Source organism: Dipodomys merriami, unplaced genomic scaffold, assembly GCF_024711535.1.
Source record: "Dipodomys merriami isolate MVZ:Mamm:240054 unplaced genomic scaffold, mDipMer1.0.p SCAF_10, whole genome shotgun sequence".
Lineage (NCBI taxonomy): Eukaryota > Metazoa > Chordata > Mammalia > Rodentia > Heteromyidae > Dipodomys > Dipodomys merriami.
In genome coordinates, this window is record NW_027202271.1 from 44,993,812 (window position 1) to 45,020,832 (window position 27,021).

General features: G+C 41.4%; 1 long non-coding RNA gene and 1 other non-coding gene across 2 annotated transcripts in view; one reads left to right on the forward strand and one right to left on the reverse strand.

Annotated features, from left to right (window-relative positions):
- LOC138838018 (uncharacterized) overlaps positions 1-27,021 on the reverse strand; it is a 169,179-nt gene that overhangs the window by 71,762 nt on the left and 70,396 nt on the right. The window lies entirely within an intron of this gene.
- On the forward strand, positions 24,365-24,429 carry Trnaa-ugc (transfer RNA alanine (anticodon UGC)). Its single transcript has one exon. It is a non-coding gene; the product is annotated as a tRNA-Ala (tRNA).

Here is a 27,021-nt window from a genome sequence, read left to right on the forward strand (position 1 = left end):
TTCTGGGGCTTGAACTCAGAGCCTGGGTATTATCCCTAAGCTTCTTTTGCTCAAGGATAGTGCTCTACCACTTATTCCACAATAGCGCTGCTGGGTTTTTCCGAGTCATTGGAGATAATAGTCTTATGGACTTTCCTGCGGGGTTGGCTGCAAACTGCCATCCTCAGATCACAGCCTCCTGAGTAGCTTGGACTACAGGCATAAGCCACAAGCACCCAGTTTAAATAATTTTTCTGAGGATAAAAATAGCTATATTTGGGCTGGGAAGGTGGCTCAGTGGTAGAGTGCTTGCCTTGCATGCATGAGGCCCTGGGTTCAATTCCTCAGCACCACATAAGCAGAAAAAGCTGCAAGAGGCACTGTGGCTCAAGTGGCAGAGCACTAGCCTTGAGCTGAAGAGCTCAAGGACAGCACCAGGCCCTGAGTTCAAGCCCCACAACTGGCAAAAAAAAATAAAAAATAAAAAATAAAAAAATAGCTATATTTGCTGAGATATATCTAGTATACCCCATATCTAACCAAGTAATCCATTTATTTTCACACTAAATACTGTATTATCCTTATTTCTCAACAGAGTTTAAGAAGTTTGGGTAGGCATTGTTGTTCACACTGTAGTTCCAGATACTAGTAGAAGGCAAAAATCAGGGGGTCTGTAATTGGAGGCCAGTCTAGGCAAAAAGTTAGCAAAACCCCCATCTCAACCAAAAGCTGGGCATGGTGTTGCATGTCTGTCATCCCAGTTACACAGGAAGCATAAATAAAATCTAAGTCTTGGCTGGCCTCAACATAAATGTGAACCCCAGATCCCCAAAATAATTACAATAAAAAGTTCTGAGGGTGGCCGGGCGCTGGTGGCTCACGCCTGTAATCCTAGCTACTCAGGAGGCTGAGATCTGAGGATCGCGGTTCAAAGCCAGCCCGGGCAGGAGAGACCGTGAGACTCCTATCTCCAATAAACCACCAGAAAACCGGAAGTGGCGCTGTAGCTCAAGTGGTAGAGTGCTCGCCTTGAGCTGAAGAGCTGAGGGACAGCGCCCAGGCCCAGAGTTCAAGCCCCACGACCGAAAAAAAAAAAAAAAGTTCTGAGGGTGTAGTTTAAGTGGTGGAATACCTCCATTGCAAGTGCACAATCCTAGTACCACCAAATGCACACATAAATATAGATGTTAACATAAGCCCACTAAAAATTGTTTGAAAGAAGCAGTGATAAGGGACAGAGGTTAAGAAAGAATACTAAAGATGGAGACAATTTGACTGGGTACTCTGGGGGCTCATGCTTGTCATCCTAGCTAGTCAGTGGATTGAGACTTGAAGGATGGCAGTTAGAAGCCAACCCCTGGGCAGAAAAGTCCTGAGACTCTACCTCCAATTAACCAACAAAAACTGGTGTGTAGGCATGGCTCAAGTGGTTGAATGGCAGCCATGAGCAAAAAAAGCCAAGCAAGTGTGCGCACACACACACACACACACACACACACACACACACACACACACACACACACACACACACACACAAAGCTGGGGTGAATTTGACCAAAATACATTGCACTCATGCTTGTAAATATCATCATAAGCTCCTTTATAGTTAAATTATTTAATTTTTTTTTTTTGCTAGTCCTGAGGCTTGAACTCAGGGCCTAGGCACAACCCCTGAGCCTCTTTGTGTTTCAGGCTAGCGCTCTACAACTTGAACCACAGCCCTGCCACTTCTGGCTTTTTCTGAGTAGTTTATTAGAAATAGGAGTCTCACAGACTTTTCTGCCTGGGCTGGCTTTGAACCATGGATCTCAGATCTCACGCCTCCTGAGTAGCTAGGATTACAGGCATGAACCCCTGGCACCCAGCTTCTACTATTTTTGAAGAGATTTATATCACATCTAAAGTAGAGGATAGATGGCTATAAGTTGCCATGTTTCAGTGTGTTGTCTGTAGATGGCAGGTATATTCAGTACAGTAAATTTATATACTTTGCATTTCCTTATTTTTTTTCACAATTTCTTTTTTAAAATCCTAATAACTATCCATATCAGAAAACTGTTTGACTTTTAAAAGGATGTTTTCACTAATATCTCTTCAACTTCTCTTTTTGTTAAAAGATGATGTCTTCTGACCCTGATCATCTTCACATTCTGATTGTGTACACTGTCACCTGGATTTCCTGCCAACTGTCTTCGCCATGTGACCCTAAATTTAGCAGGAAAATGAATTTTTGGTTCCCTTTTCCAAGTAGGATCAACAGTCCACCTTCAGTAGAAAGCAGCTATACTAGATGAATCATCTCTCCTCTCGGTAACCCTTATAGGATTAAAATAAGGGAAATGAAGTAGGATAGCTAGTGGAGACAGGGAGATTGTATTATTTTGAATGAATATCAAAAGGTCAAGACTCTGAAGTTAAAACTAGGAAGTAAATTAAAAAAAGCAGATAAGCTCCCTCCCCATCAGACGTCCTTATGTTTTAAAAAGTTTTAAGATTAGGAGAGATAGAGGGAGCTACCTAATATAGGAGAAGCTAAATATAGGAAAGGCTACCTAAACCAGTCTTATATTTCAAAGGATATGAAATAGGAATTCTTTATTGGTGAGTAAAGACAGAAAGAATAAAAGGCCTGTCAGGGGGGAAAAAAAAAAGAGAGTCCTGAAGGTTACTTGTGTTTTGTGTGAGCCTCTCCCATCTTACTCATTTAAAATAGTGGTCTAAGGATTAGGAGTTGGTAGGTTGACCAGATCACATGTAATGCCTAGCTGGGAAAGTACAATAGCTAGAGATAAGAACCACCACTTTGAGGAGGGAGGGGAAACAGAAAATGTTTCTCTTTTGCCATTTCTCTCTATTTTAAGCCCTATTATATTAAAAAAATAAAATCCTTGCTAAAACTTTTTAAGGAGAGTGGGGGGGGGAGTGAAGTTTATGTGAGACCATACATTTTAAATGTTTAATAAGTGACGGTTGGCCTCTTAATCTCCACTTACAGTTTATTATAACACAGGATTCGTTGAGCCATTCTTGTCCTGCTTTCTACTACCTCATTTTATAAATGTTTAAACTTAGTTCCAGAGAAAGTTAAGGACTTGACCAAAGTTGTTATTATTTAGTAACAGCGAGTTGCTAACATAAAACAGTCTTCTATTTTTATTACAGGGCTTATGATAAGCCTACTTTAGAAAGAAAGAAGACATTGCAAGCTTGCCTACCAACATTTTATTGGGCTTTGTTTAGAGCAACAGTGGTCCTTATCTGAAGAGATCATAGTACCCAGGAGCTGGCAGATTCCAGCTTATGGTTTTTATCGAGGGAGTGGAAGGACCTTGTAAAATTCTAGCATTCTTCTGAAGTTCAAAGAAACTGCTGCCCTTTCTGCCACCAACAGTGTGACACTTGAGTGCCTTCCCGTCCCTTTGCCGAGCACCTCATACATAGATGTATGAATCAAAGAAATATGTTCTTTCCCCCCTCACCATTGTAAACACACTAATAATGAATGTGTTTGAGTTGGTGTTTCCCCCCTAATTCGTTTCTGTACAACTTTAGTTTGCCTCTGCAGTTTGAACACTTACACCAGCCCCAAATCACCTACTCTGAGCTAACCACCATGACATCATGACCTCTCAGAAGAGGCCAGGGCTTTCCACGTTGATCTCTCTCCACCTGTGTTTTGCTTGTTCCCTTGTTGGTGTTATTACTATTGCTCATACTCTGGTTTCTGGACCCCCTACCTCATGATGAGTTGAAGGGCAAGACTCTGCTGGTCCCTTCCTTGCTGACAGATGGTGAGATGGTGTTAAGAGTCCTGTGCAGAAACTTACAAAATGAAGTGGGAGCTTTCTTGCCCTCACTTCTGTTAAATTCTTTTTTTTTTTTTTTTTTTTTTTTGGTCAGTTGTGGGGCTGGAACTCTGGGCCTGTGCTCTTCAGCTCAAGGCTAGCACTCTACCACCTGAGCCACAGTGCCACTTCTGGTTTTCTGGTGGTTTATTGGAGATAAGAGTCTCACAGACTTTTCTGCTTGGGCTGGCTTTGAACTGCAATACTCAGATCTCAGCTTCCTGAGTAACTAAGATTACAGGCGTGAGTTGCCAGTGCCCAGCTACTTTTGTTAAATTCTAACCCACCACCCCTCACCTGTATCCCAAAGTCTAGTTATGTCTGGCAGGCAGTCTATGCCAGCCAGGCCAAGCCTGACCTTGTTCTCTGACCATCTGAAGAGGGAGTCCTAAAAGGTAATACTGCTTTCTTCTAAAGTTGCTTTGTCTTCATGGGAAAATTCTTTTCAGAGAAGGGTAAATGTAACCAATCTGAGAAATCTTGGTTGATTATTTACTGTTATTTAACCTTCAAAAGATTCCATTGCCAAGGGAGAGAGCAGACATTTATACAGCTCACAATCCAGGTAACTGCTCTTACCTACACAACCAGCCACACAAAACCAGTTAGCTCAGGCTCAGATGCCAAGACCAATTCTGTGACCTATCCACTGGTCAGAATGCCTCACCATGGACACCCTAAAGCAGATGATTTGGTAACAGTAAGGACGAAAGAGTTAAGTTCTACATCTTCCTGAACTACTGAAGTAAATGAACTTTGCTCAATTTATGGATTGAGACCTTTCCGAATTAGCTTTTGTGGTGATCATGACTAGCCTTGACCAGCTTTTATAGCACAGAAAGGACACTGTCAATGTGGTTTGGAAATATGGTTCTGGCATCATTTTATAGGACTTGAGTTTTCAGGTGAAGTCTTTATGCAGAAGTAAGAGCCATTCTGCTATATAAATATCAATGTCACTATTATGATGATGATGATGATTATTCTGAAACAACTCAAAATATGTAAATTCTGCCTGTAAAATACTACACTTAATAGCACCATGCAGGAACATAGGTTAGGCTTGACATTTCAAAGTATATAGAGAACACCACCCTCCATTCCCAAGATCTTTAGAAAACAGAGTAAGTAAAAGTAGTCATTTGTGACACAGGAAGCAAAAGCAAAATGGCATGAAAAAAAGAGACGAAACCACACATGAAAAATAACAATGCGCTCGTTAGGGCTATTTCATAGTAGCAACAGCAATTGGATTCAAATCACAGAGGCCCAACTCATGGCTAAAGCCAATAAATGATTCTTCCCACACATAAGAATATCTGTAGGTATTCAATTCATTGTGCTTGACATTCCTTTCCTATTTTTCTTTTCTACTACCGATAACCACTCTAGGTCGTTGTTGAAGCCCCAGCAATCTCATCCATGACCCAAGAGAGAAAAGACAGGAGAAAGCCCGGCACTGGTGGCTCACACTGTAATCCTAGCTACTCAGGAGGCTGAGATCTGAGGATCGCAGTTCAAAGCCAGCTAGGGCAGGAAACTCTGTGAGACTCTTATCTCCAATAAACTACTAGAAAACCGGAAGTGGCACTGTAGCTCAAGTGGTAGAGTGTTCACCTTGAACTGAAGAGCTGAGGGACAATGCTCAGGCCCAGAGTTCAAGACCCACAACCGACAAAAAAAAAAAAAAAACAGGAGAAAAAAATGCTTTAAAAAAGTGTGTCTTATCCTGTTTCTCAAAAGTCCTACACTACACACACTGGAGGGCTTGAAAGACTTGGCAAATACAAATACAAATCTTTTATAAACATGTTTATATGTATACTTACAATTTAAAATTATTGGTTGCCTACATTCTAATTTAACTAACCATTCTATATTTTATCTGACACTCCTGACCACCTTTATGTAAGGGAGGTTAGGTGATTCAGTCTTTCAGCTAGGCACATTGCCACAGTGAAATTGTTTGACCAATGAAGAAACGAAACAGTACTGATTAAGGAGTCATTGGTCTTTGCTGGAGTAAAGATGACATGGAGCAGGTGACAGGATCACCTCCATGCCTGTATCCTTGTGAAGAATCCCTGTTGGCATCAGCCAATCAAGGGCACTCTGATTCCTTACAAGGTAAGACAGGAAACTGGGTTGTAGGGAGGGCCAGGGATAACTTGAAAATGTGTTCTCTCTGTGAAAAAATTCAATAAAGGCCACTCTACATCTGATGGGCTTCGTTCCTCCCTAGAGGAACCATCACAAGAACAAAGCTTATCTTCAGAGGTCAACAGTGCTGGCCAGTGGGGACAGGACTGACAAGAAGCAGCTGGTTTAAGAAACTGTCCTGGACAACCCAATGGCCTGTCAAAACTCAGTCATCCGAGGCCTGGTCGGTGTCACAAAAGCATAGTTTACACTGAGCTCTGTAAAGGACAGGCAGGGAGCACTTGGGACAGTGGAGTTGAATTAAAATCCTCTCCATGGTTCCCTTGAAACTTCTCTTTGAAGGTCCTTTTTGTCTACTGTAACTGCCACCAGTTTCTACCTAGGGAAAGCAGTGTTTCCGTACTTCGCCCTGGCTCATACCTGGCTGACCCCGAGGTGTTTGACAAGGACCAGTCTGTGCTTCCAAAAGACACTTAATCCTCTCCAAGCTCGGATCCCTATCTTGGGTTAGCTAAGTGCTCTACGAACTTTCAAGAGAAAGATTTTTTTTTTTTTTTTTGGTAATATTAAGCCTTAACTGCTTCCCTTCCATGACCACGCGCCTTCCCTGAATGGTTGCCGAGCGAACATCTCAGTGTGGGTACTGTTCACAGTAAACACGGTGCTCGTCTTTGCCTGGGCTTCAGTCACACTCATTCCTGGGTTTGTCATGTGCTCTCTCGCTATTTATACTGCTGTGGGTCGGCTACTTGATACTTAATAAAATTTGTCTCCAAGGGAAGATGACCTATCTGGGGGTGGGGTGCTGTTCCAGCTTCATAACCTCTGCCGATTGCCCAACGTCCTCTGAAAAGGTTACAGGTTGGAGTGAAGGGAAGGGCCGGGCTACTTTCTGGCTTGAACAGGACCCAGTGCTTTAGTGTAAATATCATTTTATCCCCTGCTTTCCTCCGAATCAACTTTCCTGGGATCAACAGTAGATGGCGTGAGCAACGTAGAAACTCAGTCTCGGCTCAAGGTCAGAACATGTTGGGGTCACTAGTGATGATTTCCCAACCTATCAGTTAGTTCAGAAAGCAAGAAAAGAACGTAATTGAGGTGGGCATGGATCTATGGGATGGAAATAATGAGCCATTTATAACCCAAAATGAGACTGCCAGGAAAAACAAACACTAAAACGGTACATTTTATCAGAAGCTCTGCTGCCCAAGGCTCACAGGGGGACAAGGTACTGAGTGTTCAGTTGCCTGGGCCAAATGCTACAGTAAGTCCTGCCCTTCTGTCCTGTCAGCCCTATCAAAGGGCCTTAACCACCTGGTGGCGAAGAGCTTTCATGCTGTCTGCGTGTGCCCTGGGTAGATGCTTCACATTCTAGATAAAGAGGTGGGGTCATGTTGCCACGCTTAACAAGGGCTTCTACGCAAGAGTTGCGCAACAGTGAGAAGCACCAGGTTGCGTGCATCTGTGTTGAAGCCAGTAACCTGTGGCTTATGTAATGTGTGTGCAGCCTTCCAGGGTTCTCCTGGTAGGCTTTGAAAGAATGTTCAGGATCTGAACTTGGCCCTGGTTTCTGGCACTTCTTTGTCCCCAAAGGTGTGTGGAATGGCTCAGCTGTCAGCACCTGCTGGTGAGATTAACAAAAGTGCCACAGGCTGGTCCTCTGCTGGCACCAACACCAACGAGGTTGGTGATGGGTCCCAGATGGTTTAGGCCCACCCTCAAACACCCCAGAGGGAAGGACAGGGAAAACTGTTCATCTGAGGAACTGTAGGCATGGAGAGTGAACTGTGACTGTTTGAATGACAGACAAACAGAAAGTGGATTTCCCCAAAGCAGGAAGTTCTCTCTACAGCAGAAGCGCCCTAGAGGGACTGGCAACTGGGTGCTCTGCTCCCTTCCTTAGGCTTACCTGGAGCAAAGTAGGTCAAGTGGCTGTTTACTGCCCTCTCACCTCCAATCACTGTACTGTAGCTGGCTCTGTTTACAAGTTTTGAGCACCTGTTCTATGCCGGGTGCTGGGCCAAGTGCTGGACATCAGGCAGAGCTTTCCCAACACTTGGTCACCCCCTGTGGTGCACAGGGCTAGTCCTGCATAGACCTCTTTTCCTGTCACTGTCAGCTACTCCCACTGTCAGCTGCCCCCACACCACCCCCTCCATTCACTTCCTGTGACACTTTCTCTCTCAGCCTTAGTGTGGGGACTGTTTCTTTAGAGTTCTCATTAGACAGCATTAACAACTCAGTCTTATACAATGGTAATGTATATATACAATAGAGGCGCCTCTCAGGTGGTTCTGCATATTAACACGTGATGGTGTGAGCAGAGTACGGGGTGGACATCTCTACCCCAGCACTCAGGGGCTGTGGCAGAAAAACCATGAGTCCAGGACAGCCTGGGCTTCCATAGTAGGACTCTATCCCAAAACAGTGTAGTGCTACAAACCATCCCTTCTACAAGCAAACAAGGGATTAACTAGAGAATCTGGAGCAAGAGGGGACAGGGAAATTCTCATAATCTGAGCAGAAGTTTTCCCATTTTACTAGGCAAATTTTACCTCTCCACTTACAGGGGAGCTGTGTGTGTGTCTGTGTATGTGTGTATGTATACACAACAGTTAAAAGAACACAAGCTCAAGCTGTGCTGAATTCAAATCCCAGCTCTTCAAATTATAATCTAAGAAAGTTATTTGATTTTTTTTTGTTCCTTCATCTTCTCAGATTGAAAAAAAATATCATAGAAATAGTAAAGCACATCTCACCAAGTGGTTTACTATTAACATAAATGAATATGTATGAAGTTTCATGGTAGTGTCATGTATCATAAGCACTCTATAAATACTAATTTTGGCTTTGCAGGAAACCAACTGTATGATTTCTACTTTGCAATCTTCCCATGGGCGTCATTGCATTTCAAACAGGTGACCTGTTATGTAGGTCCTCGTCTGCAAAATAAGAAGTGGTGATTGGATGAGGATGTGGAGGTGGAAGACCAATCAGGTGACCATCTTCTGGCCTATGAGCTCTACTGTTGCTGTGCCTCGAGTAACTCACTTAACCACTACCCATCCCAGAGACTGACCTTGATCTCATTTCTCAAACTGTGCCCCTTGGCTGGTCCATATGGAAGATGAACATATTTCCTCAAGAGTATACAGCCTAGGCTACTGTTGGGTCAGAAGAAGTATCACCTCATTGTCAGCCCTAAAAAGATATTCAATTCCCAGGTCCTGAGATGTCTATTCTAAAAAGAACATATATACCTAAATGCTAGTGTTAAAGTGATCTTGAGAAATTGTCTGGCAATTTTCTTTTTTTTTTCAGTTTTTTTTTTAAATTTTATTTTATTTTATTTGTCTGGCAATTTTCTAAGAGCTCATCAGCAAAAATGTAATGCATACTCACAATATCTGGCAGCATACTGAGATCACAAGCTAAGCCCTTTCTCAATCAGCATCCTCTCAAGAAGCTTCTGTGATAATAATATCAAGAGACAAATCTGAATAAGCTCACCAGACTATGACACGACCCTAAGACTACAAGCATCCCGAAAGCAAGGCATATATCTTATTCCTCTTAGAAGTCCCGAGGGCTTAATTCTATAAGTGGATGGCTAATATTAGACTTACAACTTAAGGAATATACAGTCTGAAAAAAAGAGAATGCATAGGAGAATGTAGGGCTCATCAACAATGGACTTCATATTCTAAGAGCTAACTCAGGCTAATAGAAAGGTTAAATGAAGGATGTACTGTCATATGTCCTTGCCCAAAGCACTCAGTGTTGATTGAGCAGCAGATCTCACAAAAGAATGCGTATTGGCCCCCTTTTTTTTTTTTTTTGGTCCGGTCGTGGGGCCTGAACTCTGGGCCTGGGCGCTGTCCCTCAGCTCTTCAGCTCAAGGCTAGTGCTCTACCGCTTGAGCCACAGCGCCACTTCCGGCTTTTTTTCTTTTTGCTTATGTGGTGCTGAGAAATCGAACCCAGGGCCTCATGCATGCAAGGCAAGCACTCTACCACTGAGCCACCTTCCCAGCCCCTATTGGCCCCTTTTTGTTCTTACTTTTTCACCTATGAGCCTGACTTCAAAGAGAAGTTGCTAGGTAGGTGTCATGAGACTGGTTGTTAAAGGCCACTGTGTTTATTGGTTCCTGGGAATGAACAGGGTATTGTTTAATGTGAATAAATCAGTATTTATCCTTCCAAACATTCTTCCCTCATCCTCAGGCAAAAAGAGAAAGGACATGAAAACTCCTGAAGAGCTCTGGAACTGGAGTAGGGAAGAAAGGCTAGACACCTTTAATGAATGGTTTTGTAAGCTTTATAGCTGGATGACCCCTCAACATGAAAGGGCCTTTGGCATAACACTGGGGAGAGGCGCTGGGCTTCCTATACAGCAATCTAGGCTCCCAACTGTCAGCATAAAAATAGCAGCTCAGATCAATGCCCTCTATTATGCATTAGATACCAAAATACTCTTCCTAAATATACTCTTAACTGGAAAACGCTTTCTTCCACAGTTTTAAACCATTTTTAGTTCATGAATTACATTGTATATTTCAGTCTCTTTCAGTGAGCACTGATACCATCTGCAGCAAAATCCTAATTGGGAAGAGTGACATGTCCATTGAAATTCTTTTGAAAAAAATAATGTATGCACCTGGGCAAAACAGTAGGGAGTGGAAATTTCTTTTGACATCTGTTACTGAGTCTTCCACTATTTTCCACAGAAGCAACCCCTGTTAAATGCATTGGATATGCTCCTAGAAATAGGGAGTAAACATCTACAAACATCTGTGCACATTTATGCCCCCACATCTTGTATATATTCTTATGCTCCTTAGTGAAACTTCACACACATTCCAGGACAGGTTGCAAATCTATATAGCTGTACTACATACCTTAATACCAATGTCCTATAATTATCCCAGCCCCTTTTGATAAATATAATGATGGTTTCCAAATTATTTCTTCCAGGAACGTATTTCTGTCTATACATATGAGTAGGACTAGGGGATCAATTCATTAAAGTGGAATTGCACAGCCAAAGAACATGTGGACTGACCCTTCAGATGTTGCCAAATGATGACCTTAACCTTTGATGAGGATTGCCCAAAGTAAAATGTTTGTTGATGCCAAGAACAAGATTTAAAGACAGTTTCACTAAACTTTAATACCTTAGGCAAGCACACAGCACAGTTATTTTTGAAACTTTATTTGCCCACCTAAACACACACACACACACACACACACACACACACACACACACACACAGAATTATAAAACCATGCAAAAGATACTGTGACAAGAGCTAACTAAATGAGGAACTTGCCAGAAGTTCCTTACTTCCAGGTTGCTTGAGATCTTGGTACAATGGGTTATCTCACTAATGTGACCTCTCCATTTTGTTCTCATTACCCTTTGTAGTTCTATTCTTTACCACCACTGCTTATTTTCCTTTTGTAAGCAAAGGTCATCCTGTGACTTCAAGTCCTCTTTCCTCTTCCACACACAGGTGGCCACTCCTCCCCACTGTTCACTACAGAAGTATCTGGTATCACTACTGAAGTAATGTGCAGTGTCAGCCAGGTGGATGACTGGCAGGCACATCAGTGGGGAGGACTCCAGCCCAGTGGAACTTTGTGTTTGTGATTACCCATGGGAGAGAATCAGTAAACAAAGCCCTGTACTCTGTTCAGCTGCTACTTCCCTGGTTGGATTCTTCTATTTTAAAAAAGGGGACCCAGAACATTCTCTAGTTTCTCTCATGTTTACCCAACACACACTGTGCTACACTTCCGCCTTCTTTCCTATTTGTTCTTCTAACCTGAGAAGCAGTGTGGAGGTTGGATGTTTGTTTTGTAACCAGCTGTAACCATTTTCTTCTCTCTGATTCTGACTATAAACACATTACCTTCCTGGTAACCATCAAAAATCTGCATGTGGCCAGGATGAAACTAAATGAGGTCATTTGGTTCCATTGGTAACAACCAATTAAATAACTATTATGCTTGCATTTAGAAAGATTTGTAAATATAAGATGACTTAAGTTCTGCATATAATTTTTAATTCCATAAATTCATAAACTATATCTATGAATTATTAAGATGCTTCATTTTTCCACTTAAGGGACCGAAGCTGGAGGGAAATAATAAAGTTTAGACTGTGCAGAAGCCACTTCAGTATCTTCATTGTCCAAGTCACCAAGTTACTCAAGCAATGGGCAGAAAAAAGTAGTATCTGCTACTTAAAAAGTACAAGTCAACACAAGAAGCACACTACAACTTTGGCAATGTGTTATAACTTCAAACTCACACTAGCCAATCACCTACCTGCCCATCTGGGAGGTGAGAGGTTGGTACGATGACTTTTGGTCCTGCCATAAAAAGTCACCAGAAAATAGGATCCTAGTACTCAAGGAAAAGGATAGGATAGACAGCAGGCAGGATAGTCAGCAAACTATTCCACATGAAGCTACTGAAACCTTGAAAAGAAAGCTCCTGACCAAGTCCCTCCACACAACAGTCTTCAGCAACCTTTGCAAAGACAATTCCTCCTTATAGAACAGTAACAAGAAAGACACAATTGTATCTTGGCAACAAAATTTCTTTCCTTCCTTTGGTCTTCTTTTATTCAACAAGCATGTATCAAAGTGTTTCATGGGCCAGACTTTCAGTTAGATGTTACACAAAGAACAAAAAGTAATTGCTTCTGTCCATAAAGTTAGGTGAGTGGATTGGAGGGTACATGCTACATCAATGAATTAAGCTTACAATAAGGTTCGGGGAAAACAAACAGCTTTAATTTTCCCATACCAATGAAGATGGTATGTACAGAATACAGTGGTGAGTCACTATCCAGGGAAGCAGCGATCTGCCCTAGATTTGCAGTGACAATTGCAAGGCCAGATGAAATGGGGTTGAAGAGGTGTTTAATGTAGATAATTGAAAGACCATAGCATGAGCCAAGGGTAAAAGCAAAGATCAGCACATTACAGCCCATGAACCAAATCCAACTTGCTGTGTGTTTTTGTAAATAAAGTTTTATTAAAACATAGTCATGCCCATTCATTTACATTTGGCCATGGTGCTTTCACACTACACAGCAGCAACACTAAGTTGCAACGATGCATAGTTTATAAAACAAAAATGCTTACTATTTGGCCCCTTACAGAAAATATGAGGTCCAACCCTTGGCCTACATGTGCAGGTCTGTAAGAAAGTCTAACCACTGGATCTTGTGGCTCAAAGAGGAAGTGGGTGAAACATAAGAGAAGGCAGACAGGGACCAAACCCCATGCCAGAAATTTGGTCTTACTCCTTTAGGAAATGGGTACAATGACAGTTACATTTACCTGTCATGAGGATAGCCAGGAGAGATGCAAACTTATGACTGAAGACCATCTCTCCAAACTTTAAATCTCGCAAATTCCTTGATTTGACAAACATGAAAGAGTTTAACTCTTGTCTTTCCACGTGTGGCTCTAAGCTTGAGAAATGGAGCCTGGTACAAAGAGGTGATCAAATATCTTTTTTTGGGGGGTGGGGGGGTCGGTCATGGTATTTGAACTCTGGGCTTGGGCCTGGGCGCTGTCCCTGAGCTCTTCAGCTCAAGGCGAGTGCTCTACCATTTGAGCCACCATGCCACTTCTGGGGTATTCAATATCTATTGAGTTAAAGGAATTAAGGAAGGAATGAAAATATTTGAATAGCACCATTAAAGGAAGGTTTTCTTCACAGAGGCCTCTGCTATGAAGCAAACAAGATGGGATACCCACATCTGCCCTGCAGGCAGTGAGTTCTAGATATGAGCAGGTTAAAAGTGAAATAGAAGCCAGGGAGGAAATCCTCTCTTTCATCTTTGTTGCTAACTCATCAGGTACCAGTCACTGGCCAAACCTGGATTTAGTCCATGGCCTTTTTGGCCTAGTGAGAGGGGGTGGGACAAGAAAAAGCTCTGCTAATAACAGTCATAAAAATAATATCACTCAGCTCCATCTGCCTCTTCCATTGGAAGAACTTTAGTCATCTTTTCCTCTTGTGCAATTATCATTTCTAATTTTATTTCCACTAAAGGAAAACTCAGACTATTACAGACAGGTTTGTGACTTGCCCAAGATCACTGAAAATAAACTGAAAAGCAGCTTTGAAAAGTGGAGAGAGAGTATCAACATATTTGAAATCCCTTCTCCTTCTAGACTAGAGTGAGATGGGTTCACAACTCAGAAAGAAACACAGCACGCTCTGAGCTCAGTTTTCTAAAAATGAGTCATATAGCCGAGTGCTAGTGGCTCATAACTGTAATCCTAGCTACTCAAGAGGCTGAGATCTGAGGACTGTGGTTCAAAGCCAGCCCAGGCAGGAAAGTCCATAAAACTCTTATCTCCAATTAACAACTAAAAAACAAAAAACCACAAACCTAAATGAAGCTGTGGCTCAAATGGTAGAGTGTTAGCCTTGAGCAAAGCAAAGAGCTCAGGGAATAGCACCCAGGCCCTAAGACAAGCACACACACACACACACACACACACACACACACACACACACACACACACACACACACACACACACACACACACACACACACACACACACACACACACACACACACACACACACGGGAAAAAGGAAGGAAAAAAAAGTCATACAGAGTGGAGACTGAGAACACATGGTCTGTGTCAATGCATGTTTTCAATGGTCACATTGTCCCTGACATCAGATTTGACCAAAAATCATCTCAGGACTTCTTCAAAGATCCAGCCCACAAAAGTTTCCAGTTTGGGTTCCCCGTTTGGGTCATAACTGATAGCTTTAGTGCTGACCCATTAGGAGGTTTCTATGATGAATCCACAAGCCCTCGTTTCCCAACCCTGTCCTATCACAGCCACTTTGGTTTTATAGAACTAGAATGTGGAACTCAGAGCAGACCTAAACTCCCAGCCAGTTCCAGATCTCCTCCAAGAGGAGATCCACCCTGTGCACGAGTGTAAGCATTACACCCACCTTTGGCCCTCAGCTCCTCCCAGACCTGAGCTCCTCCCTGCCCTGGAGTTCCTGCCAAACAGCTGGCCCCTCCCTCTCTCCTCCCAGACCCACCTGAACTCTCATCTACCTCACTTCCTACCCCCAGACCCTGCTGCCACCTAGATAGTGGAGGCTGCCATATGCTCTCTCTCTGGGGAAAATATAGCTCCTCTAATAAACCTTGTAATAATCTTTCTCCTGTGTCTGCCTGCCTCCACATGGTCCTCTAGCATGGATGTGACAGATCCTTTCATTGATCCTTCCAATGAGGTTCCTGATCAGAAAGTGTGATGGATCCCCTCCATCACTTCCTCGACTTACACAAAAATCTGTCCTGTTCTCAAGAACCGGAAAAAAAAGGAAGCTGGAAGATGTCGCCCAGAAATAGAGCACTTATATAGCATAGTCAGGTTCTATGCCAGCACTGGGAGTAAAAAAAGCTGAAAAGTCAACCCTCCTATTCCTAAGAGAATTTCCAAAGTCCTCTGTTCTACAGTTCAAACACTACACAAACCAGAAATAAACAGGCCTGCAGCTCTGGAGACACACACATTTAGATTCTGGTCTGGGCTCCCTCACTCCCCAGCCAGGTAAGCTTTCATAAATACTGCTTTAATTTTATTTAAATTCTGAGCAGACCTTAACTGGGCCAAAAGCACTGTGCATTCTCTCATACTAACTATGGGACTCACCTAATTATTCTCCAAGGCTAGATGCCTATGATGATATAGCAATGACAAACAAGTGGGGTGATCTGAGAGAGCTTGTTAATGGGGGCACATTCAACAGGACTTTTTCTTTTAATCTCGGTCCTCCTTTTTGCTTTTTGCTTGAAAATCAGCTACAACACATGAAATTAAACATCCCATTGTAAACATGACAAAGAAAGCTTCTAGTGAAGGAATCTGGGTTCCTTGTGTCATCAAGGGGTCCCCATATCTACCCTAGAGTGTTGCAACTACTTCTTTTGCATGGAAAAAAGTAAATCTTTTACATGAAAGTTGGGTTTCTGCTCCCTAAATTCAAACAAATCCTAAATACTAGAGGATTGTTGTGAATATAAAACGGGCTTCCCACAGTGCCCAGCACAAGATAAATACACAGTGAATGACTCAATATTAACACTGTCACGACCATGGTGATGTCAGCCATTGTCAAAGATGTTACAGACAGGATAACAGTGACTGGGGTGTTACAACAGTCCCTCTGATCGCCAATGGCACTGATAGAATAATTCCTGTGGTATTTGGGTCAGAGCTGCAGAAAGCTAACTCAGCATATCAATACATATGTGCTTGCCATGGCACAGTTCATAATAGCCAAGTTACAGAATCAGCCTGGTTATCCATCAACAGATAAATAGATCAAACAGATAAAAGACAAGGTGGTTTATATACACAATGGCATATTATTTAGCCATAAAGAGGAACAAAATTATGATGAAATTGGAGATCATTATGTGAAGTGAAATAAGAGACTCAGAAAGACACACATTGCATACTTTCTCTCCTATGTAGAATTTAGATTTTTTTAAGCCTGTTGACAGTAAAAGGGGAATGTAAGAAAAAAGATAATGAGAGATACAAGCACAGAGGGTGAATATGATTAAACTATATACATTATGAAAATTAGTGAAATCCACTAGTTTATACAATTAATGAGCACTAATGAGAGCAAAACATATCCGTGATCTCATAAAAACACACATCCCACAGTGTCACATGTTTGGACACTTGCTTTACTGTTACTGGCTAATAAAACCAGTTCATTAAAACACAAGATCCCAAGAAGCCCAGGGATGAAATTCCACCTAACTGGCAGGTCAGAAAGCAAGCTCTGGCCTGCTGTGAAGCCCTGCTTGGTTTCCTTTCTGAACAGGTAATTCATCCATGTGTGTAGTGTGCTTCCTGAAAATCCTGTCTTCTCTGACTGAAAGGTACAGTCCATGTTTAAAGATGTTATTATTTAATGGAGACAAAATTTTAGCTGAGAAACCAAAGCCACATCTAAATCTAGCTAGTCATAGGACCACATGTTCAAACACAGCATTAGGAAGTATAGTCAGTGTTTCTGTAACCTGACTAAAACACCAGATGAGATCAATCAAGGATGGGACTGGCTATACATTCATCTCCGGAGTTCGTTCATCAAGCCATTACAGTATACACACTCACATCCATTTACCTTTACCTCAAGTCTGCAAATACAGAGAACAGTGCCGTGAAAACCAGCTTAGCAAGCAAGAAATGTGGATTTCATATCCAATAGACCAAGGGTTCAAATCCCAGGGAGTCACTAAATCATTTTTGGTCAACAGTTTTCCCTCTACAGAAGGAGTTTTTGCTTCTGTAAAGTGGAGAGGAAAGCAGCACTTCCCAGGTTTTCAGCATTTAGGAGCCAGTACCTATCACCTGGTTAGCACTAGTTTCCCTTCCCTATCAGCAGATGACCCTGGCTTATTTGCTTTATTCCTCCTCCAAGCACGAAGAGCGAACCCAGCCCAGGTCATTGCCACAGAGTTCAGCTTGTTGGTTTCTACCCTGTGTGTCATGCCTGAACTTTTGGGGCACCCTTGAGGTGCCAAAGCCTTTCCTGAAGCTGAGGTCATGAAGCAAGATATAGCTCTGCTTTCAGAAAGCAGACTTGATTAGCCGAAAGCAGAGCCACATCAGTAATCAATTTGCTGTTGAGTACCGGAGTCCCTGGGGGAAACCCTGCAGGACAAGGCTGGCCCATTCCATTCTCAGAAGACATTCCACCTGGACAAAAAGCTAGAGAGTGGAAAACTGCTACCCCTAGTCACCCTGTTGTCTGGATGGAGCATTCTTGGACCTCAGCGGCTAGCAAGACAGAATGGGACAGTCACCAGATTCACACTTCAAGCTATGCAACATAATCTTCTTGCTACATCTGGCCAGTGTCCTTTGCAGTTTGGTTCTGTAGCTGCAATGATGTGCACAGTATATTCCTCTCACCTCTGTGTCAAAGGAACTGTTTCTGTTATTTCCTCCACTTTTAATCTTTGCTTATCCAGGGACATCAAACAGGGTTGTGGACATTGAGACTGAAATATCTGTGTACACATTTCTCTGTAGCTCCATAGGCTAGCAACGTAAAACCAGGCAAATGCCAAAAATTTAAGTTCCATATATCATGACTCAACACTAAATGTGTCTTGTCACTGAGGATAAAAACAGATTAAACTAGTCATACCAAACAGCAGGCATTAACCCTATGGCAAGCTTTGTGCTAAGCCTGTTTATTACTATTATTATTATTATCATTAATCCCATTTTACAAAAATGGAAATCTTTATTTCTTTATATAAATTTCAGAATAAGTACACTGAGATCATTAAGTACTTGAAGATGTTGACAATGCTTTTCAGAAACTGCATAGAATTCACGGTTAATTCTGAGGTAAGCTAACATACTTGTAGGTCAAAGACATTGTATATCTATCTTTCCATGTATTCAGATACTTTCAAATATGTAAAAAAGGTTTAGATTTTTCTTGGAAGTGTCTTCTAGATTATTTCCTACATATTTTATAGTTTGAGGATGGGTTCATATTTTCTGATATTTTCTAGATGGTTTTGAGAAATTGGATAAGTGCATAATTAAAAAAAAAAAAAACAATCAGAGCCAGGCGCCAGTGGCTCATGCCTATAATCCTAGCTACTTAGGAGGCTGAGATCTGAGGATCACAGTTCAAAGCCAGCCAGGGGAGGAAAGGCTGTGAGACTTTTATCTTCAATAAACCAGTCAGAAAACCAGAAGTGGCACTGTGGCTCAAGTGGTAGAGTGCTAGCCTTGAGCTGAAGAGCTGAGGGATAGTGCCAGACCCAGAATTCAAGCCCCATGACCGACAAAAAAATAAAAAATAATCAGGTATTCATTACCCTTGCTGACATGTCCAATTTTGCTTATCTATTAGTTAAATATTCCATGCTAGCTTTTTTCTTTTAAATCTTTTTATCTTGACCAAAAACTCCTAATATATCAAACAAAGATATATAAAAAAAGGAAACCAAGAAAGAGTAGCTTTATAATAAAGTACAATAATGTACTGCAGAGACAGTTAACTGCCATTATACAGTACCAGTAAAGGCAGGATGGAGCTGTGTTCATATTGGGCAGCTTTTCATCACTACAACACACAGCTGGGAAAATCAGTCCCTAAGACAGAAGCTATAGTTCGGCTCAGTCTCATGAAAGCTGGTTCTTTAACTTTGGGGCTGGGGTAAAAGATCATGGTATGCGTTTATGGCCAATTATAACCAGTCACCTTACTGGCCAGAGAGCAAAGAAAGAGAGGGAAAGGAAGGGTCCCTACTCCCTTCTCACAATGCTTCAACAAGCTGAAGGCTGCACCCCTACTAGGTCTCACCTCCTCCCTAAAGCAGCTTTCTGAGGCCAAGCCTTTAACACACAGTCCTTTGTTCCTTTGAAGAACACATAAGAACCAAATGATAACAATATTTACACTTTGTTTTGAAATCACATTCTATGATCCTTTACAATTTTCAAGTAGCATCCATACTCCTTATACCACTTGCATTTCATCAATACTCAATGAGTAGGGAAAACATTTAAAAAAGAGAACTCAGCCAAGTGCCAGTGGTTCCCACTTATAATTCTAGCTATTCAGGAGGCTGAGATCTAAAAATCAAGATTTGAAGCCAGCCTAGGCAGAAAAGTCCATTAAATATTCATATCCAATTAAGCAGCAAAAACCCAAAAGTGGAAGTGTGGCTTAAGTGGTAGAGCACCAGCATTGAGCCAAAAGCCATGAGAGAGTGCAAGGCCCTGAATTCAAGCCCAGGACCAACACAGGAAAAAGAAAAAGAAAAACCAACTGAAAATAAACGTGCTAAGGTTTCAGAGTCATGTGCTCACATAAATTGGAGTTATGATTTTACCTTGCCCATGTAATTGTAACCCCTCTGTATGGTATTTTCACAATAAAAAAAATTAAAATAAAAAAAATAATTGGGTCTACCAGCAATCCCACTTTTGGGCATTTACAAGACCATATTAAAGCTACCAGCACAACTATGTTTATTGCAGCATTATTTACTATAAGTAAGATATGGAACCAATCCAGATGCCCCTCAGTAGATGAATGGATCAAGAAAATGAGGTATATAAACACAATGGAATTCTATGCCTCCATCAGAAAGAATGACATTGCCCCATTTGTTAGGAAATGGAAAAACTTGGAAAAAATTATATTAAGTGACATAAGCCAGGCCCAAAGAAACATAGGTCCCATGGTTTCCCTTATTTGCAATAACTAGTATATGTCTGAGACAAGCAGAAAAGGTCAGATAAGGTGATGTTAGGCGAAATGAACCCCAAGATAAGGACACAAGTGGTTTGATTATTTCTTGCTATTGTTTCTAATGTATTTATAAGGTACCACATGATTTTTTTTGTTGATTTGTATGTCCCTCCCCTATGGTATAACCCCTGTTTTCACTGTATTTGGTTGGTATAATTTGGGAAGGGGAAGGAAAAAAAAAATTTGTTTAAATAGGGATACAGGTGGACCCATTGCAACAATGACATGTACATGTCAAAAAAATGAACTTTACAATTTAGGTGGGGGGGAGGAAATGTAGTTGTGGAGATGGGTGGGAAGGGTTGGTAGGGGAAAAACAAAGGAGGAGGCAACAATGCTTGATAAGAAATGTACTCATTACCTTGCTCATGTAATTGTAACCCCTCTGTACAGTATTTTCACAATAAAAAACTTAAAAATAGAATTAGGGTCTATATAATGACAAAAGAGTCAATTAATTAGGTCATTGCACATCTAAACGGGTCACTTTCATGAGATGGAGGGGAAATGGATAAGAAGTAGCCCTCAAACTGATTTTAGCAAACATTGCTAATATGGCTACAATTTATATTTGTTTAGCTTATCAAAACATTTCAAAGCTTATTTCATAAAAATGTTTCTATTCTATTGTTTTCAGGAGGAAAAACTGAAAAAAAATCAACTTTAATTGTGCAAAAAAATAGCTTTTTGGAAGTTGACAAGCTCGTGAATAGCACTCATGACCTTAATCTCAAATTGGTCTTCCTGTTCTGTCATCAGACCTCATGATTCATCTGTGGAGAGCAATGCTTCTTAAATTCAGTGAATTTATCAGCAGACACATAAGCAGGTGCCTGCCACTCTCCTTGAAAAAACTGCTCATCAGAAAGCAGGAAGGGACTGAACTTGCTTCTCACAGTGGAGTTATTGCTCATTTGAGGAATATGCTAGGGACTATCTTCTCTGAGTACATTGCTCCTCAGAACATACATACTATGCTAACTTTCACAGAAGTACCAGCTACAAGTTCAGGCAAGTATACATCTTATGAAAAGGTTCTTAAAGTAGATGCAGCAAAATGTATCAGAAGAGAAAACCAGAAAATAGCAGGCTTGCTAAAAACACATCTTTGAAAACTAAGTGATAAAAACACAATAATGTAGCCAGCCAGAAGAGTTGCATAACTGACTTAAGAAATGAGGAAAGGAAGCCCGGTGCCAGTAGCTCACACCTGAAATCCTAGCTGCTCCGAAGACTGAGACCTGAGGATCACGGTTCAAAGCCAGCCCAAACAGACAATTAAACAGGAAAAAAAAAAAAAAAAGGAGGTGTGGCACTAGCCTTGGGCAAAAAAGCCAAACAAGAATGCAAGATCTGAAGAATGAGGAGAATGTAGTAAAAACACCAGGAAGAAAGTGGTGGGATCAGGAGGGAAAGGGTAGACAAATGAAGTGGAGGAAAGAGGGAAAAGGTAAGCAAGAATCCAATGTAAACCCTACAAAATTAATTAGAACAAGGGAAGAGCTGTGTAGGGAAGAGGTCAGTGAAAATGTTGAGGGGGGTGATATTGATCAAGACTAATTTTTTTTGTCAGTCATGGGACTTGAACTCTGGGCCTGAGAACTGTCCCTCAGCTCTTCAGCTCAAGGCTAGAGCTCTACCACTTGAGCTACAGCACCAACTCCAGTTTTCTAGTGGTTTATTGGAGATAAGAGTTTCGCGGACTTTCCTGCCTGGCTGGCTTTGAACCAGGATCCTCAGAGCTCAGCCTCCTGAGTAGCTAGGATTATAGGCATGAACCACCGGTGCCCGGCAATCAAGACTAATTATATTTTAAAAAAACTGCCTTACACAACTACTGAAAGATAATAAATTATATATATATTATAATATATATATTATATATTATATATATATATATATATTAAAGGAATGCAAGGTCCTAAGTTCAAGTCACAGTATGGCACCAAAAAAAAAAAAAAAAAAGAAAAGGAAAAAAAGAAGTTGCTCCAAACCCCTCATATTAATTATAACTGCTAATTTCCTTTGAAATGGCATGTGCTTAATAATGAAATTTACAGTGTGCTGGCTAACAAGAGGCTTGTTTTATGGGAAATAATAATTTTCAGGGAAACTCCAGATTCTATTCTAAATCCCCAAGATTGTATAACTGAGCTTTTTACAAATAAAGGGGGAAAAGTTGACTCTAGAACAGAAACATCCTAGAGTAGTATCTCCTAGTTAATCTCCTACCAGCAAAAGGGAAAAAAAAAAAAAAAAAGCACCTTAACTGAGACCAATATAGTTTTCTGTGTGAGAATAGACCATGACAGCTAATGATGTAATGGCTATATGTGACAGGCTGAATGAATCATCTCTCTCTCTCTCCTCTCTCTTTCTCTCTCTCTCTCTCCTCCCTCCCTCCCTCTCTCTCTCTCTCTCTCTCTCTCTCTCTCTCTCTCTCTCTCTCTCTCTCTCTCTCTCTCTCTCTCTGTGAGGGGGGGAGAGGGGAAACCCCATACGTGTTAAACTGGTGAACTTGTACAAGTTTATATTTGGCCACCTCCTGTCCTCCACACCTGTTCATTCAAAAGCATTAGACCTAAGTACTTGCAAAGCAAATGGATATGTCTGTACGGCAATGGATAAAAATAATCTGAGCTCTCCTTACAACTGTCAAAGTGATCTGACCAAATAGATCCAATTTTATAGGATGAAGTAGTCAAAGTAGGTGTTTCCTCACATTTTATTACACATTTGTCTTATTCATTGTGTATAAAATAGCTGCCCTCCATTCCAAGAGAATGAGTAGAGAATGTTTGCTGAGGGGCTCAAAAACTACTTCCATGGTCTCTGACCCAAAGCTCCTGAATGTGCTACTGTCACATACAGACCAGGGCCTGGAAGAGCAAAGGCGGGACAATTCATAAATCTCAGGAGATAATTCTGACCCATAATGAACAGACTCAGTGTAAAAACCCAAACCACAGTATGTCTTCGTCAAACAGAAAAGGTCAGATAAGTTGATGTTAGGGAAATGAACCTTAAGATATGTATTCAAATGTTTTTTTTTCTTTCATGCGATTTTTTTCTAACACATTTATAAGATTATTTCTTTGTTGCTTTGTATGTCCCTCCCCCACAGTAAAATCTCTGCTTTCACTGTATTTGATGTCGGTATAAATTGTGGAGGGGAAGGGAAAAAACAGATCGTTTAAATAGGGATACAGGTGGACCCATTGCAACAATGAGATGTACAAGTCATTATGTTGAAAACCAACTTCACAACTTTGGGGGGGGGAAGGGAGGAGGAGGATTGGATGGGGGGCGGGGGAGGATGGGAAGGGATGGGTAGGGGAAACAAAGGAGGAGGCTACAATGCTTGATAAGAAATATACTCATGGGCTGGGAAGGTGGCTCAGTGGTAGAGTGCTTGCCTTGCATGCATGAGGCCCTGGGTTCAATTCCTCAGCACCACATAAACAGAAAAAGCCGGAAGTGGTGCTGTGGCTCAGCGGTAGAGCACTAACCTTGAGCTGAAGAGCTGAGGGTCAGCGCCCAGGCCCAGAGTTCAGGCCTCACAACTGGACCCAAAAAAACAAAAAACAAAAAAAACAAAAAACAAAAACCCAAACCACAAAATGCTCTCAAAAACCCTTTGGAGCCTCAACAATTATTTCCCAAGTGGAAATTTCTACACTATCAAAGTTTTAGACACAAAAGCTCCAGGACTGGCTATCTCCCTCCCTCCCTCCCTCCCTCCCTCCCTCCCTCCCTCCCTCCCTCCCTCCCTCCCTCCCTATCTATCTATCTATCTATCTATCTATCTATCTATCTATCTATCTATCTATCTATCTTAGATAAGAAATAAACAGGATACATTTATATTATATGTGAGTCAAATATGTAGCAAAATACTTAAGATTGCCAATTTAGAAAGAAGAAAGATTATCTAGGTATGATGTTGCATGAGTTCAGGGCCAGCCTGGATTACACATATAAGTCTTGGTTTAAAAAAAAAAAAAAGGAGGGCTGGGAAGGTGGCTCAGTGGTAGAGCGCTTGCCTTGCATGCATGAGGCCCTGGGTTCGATTCCCAAGCACCACATAAGCAAAAAGAAAAAAGCCGGAAGTGGCTCTATGGCTCAAGTGGTAGAGCGCTAGCTTTGAGCTGAAGAGCTGAGGGACAGCGCCCAGGCCCAGAGTTCAGGCCCCATGACCGGACCCCCCCCAAAAAAAAAAGGAAAAAGAAAAAAAAAAGAAATGGTGGGAGGGAAGAAGAGGGGGCGGCAGGAGGATTTATTTTGCTCAGAGTTTTGGAGGTCCCTGTCCAATTGGCACTGGTGCTCTGGAGCCTGTGTTGAGGCAGACTGAGAGCATGGTGGAGCAAAGCTGCTCACTTCACAGTGGCCAATGAGTGAAAACTAGAAAGGGGATTCGAATGAGGTCCCACACACCCTTACTGGAATGTGTCTAACAACCGAAGCTCCCTCACTAGGCTCCTTCACTTCTATGTTCCCACCACTTCTCAAGGGTGCCACACTAGGAGCTAAGCTGTTAATACATTTCAGACCCAAACTACAGCATATGGTGAGCATTTTATTTTAACTTTAATAGATGTAAATATAATTATCTATCTGTGGAAAGTTGTAGTTCTTTCATTCACTGTATGTTCACTGGCAGGGATCTAGAGTCATGTTCTGCTTTCTAAATCACATCTGTAAAATCTTATTTTCAATTTTTCTTCTTTTATAATAGGTGAAAACTAAATAGGTAGAAATGGATTTTTTTAACCAATCCTTTATCATGAATTTGATATCCTTGAGTCTAAAACATTTCAGTAAAGTTTCCTTTTAATGCTTTTCTCTTCACATTCATATAGTATTATTTAATGTCATTTTACAATAAAGAAATTATAATTTTTTGTTGGTTGTGGGACTTGAACTCTGGGCCTGGGTGCTGTCCGTGAGTTCTTGAGCTCAAGGCAAACACTCTACCACTTGAGCCACAACACCACTAAGAAATTATAATTTTAATAACAAGTTAATGTGTATAGATATGTTAGGGAAAAAAGAATTCTGGCTCTGAGAAAGCACAGAACTCAACTCCTAGGAGCAGAAATGAGCCAGCAGTCACAGAGAGACTGACTATCCATTGTGTTCTAGACATACACTTTGTCCTTACAGAGTCAATTAGGGGAGAGTTGGTTGGAAAAAACACCACTGTAGCTTTTAGGCTTGGTTGTTAATATTAAGCAGTGTGTTTATGAACATGACTGCTAACAGTCCCAAGTAGGAGTTTAAGTTTTATGTATTGTATTTATGATCAAAACTTTAATCTCATTTTTCCTAGCCAAATGAAGTCCCAGAGTCTGAAAATCTTCCCACCCAGTAATACATTTATCTTGTTTCTAAATCCCTAGGAGACCCCATTATTCACCAAGGCAGGAAAGGAAAAGGAAGGAAAGACTAGTTAAGCAACTAGTCCCAACTTCTATTTTCTGCCTAGTACTTCTACGCATCATAAGCTTTCTTATTATTTCTCTCTCTCTCTCTCTCTCTCTCTCTCTCTCCTCTCTCTCTCTCTCTCTCTCTCTCTCTCTCTCTCTCTCTCTCTCTCTCTCTCTCTCTCTCTCTCTCTCTGTCCATTAGAAGTCAAGTTCTGGGACAGAAAGATTTCATTGGCCTTATCTCCCTCTGCATATGTGATACAGCTGGGACAGTGTCTGGGTCAGAGACAGCATGCAATAATGGTATATGAGTGACTCCCTTGATCTGGGTATATACAATATAAATGTCTTCAATACTAATTCGTTTCACTTGAGTTCACCTAATTACTAACTTTTTATTTTCCTGTCTCAAAGATTAACACTGCTGGAAGATCCTCAGATTAGTTAACCAAAAAATACTACTTATAGAAGGCTAGACTCCAATCTGGTATAAACATTTCAGAAAAACCACTACAACTCAGAAAACACAAAGGTGATCTAATCACCAGAGTGGCATACCCACTATATCATCAGTTGTACTAAGGGACTTAATGTGGTTTTTCACATTAAAACACTGTCTCCAAGCCCTCTGTGGACCTTCTATTGCACCATGGTTCCAAAGTATTAGCAGACCCTAAATGCAGAAAAATAAAACATCTTCACATGGCTTTCCAAGGCTCTAGCCCTATGAATGCCCCATTGTCTATAATATAATATTTTCAAACTATCATGAAAAAGGAAGCATAGAAAAGTATGAACAAGAGATTCCTATGAATCAGATCTAGAAGTAGAGCTTCCTATTTCATTCCCATTGGCTGGAATATAATCACATAACTATATCAACTGCAACAGCAGCTGGGAAACATACTATAATCATTTGAATGACTGTGAAGCAAACCTTTCTTTATCCATCATTATTATCCTCATTGTCTTTCTTACCAGCTTTCTGGGCTCTATTTCTGCTCTCCTATGATGTCACCAAAGCCCCCCCACTGGTCTTGCCTCCACACATTTGGCCATACCAAGCCCAAAGTTAAATATCTAAACTATAAATCTGACTGTGTCCCTTTGCCACTGTTATCACAGTGGTCTGTGACCCCATGGATTCAGGGTCTGCTCAAAGGCAGAGTCCTCAACCACTTAGCCCTCCACATCCTCTTAGTCCCTTCTACAAGTTACCGATTACATGACGGCATATGCAGTCAGACAT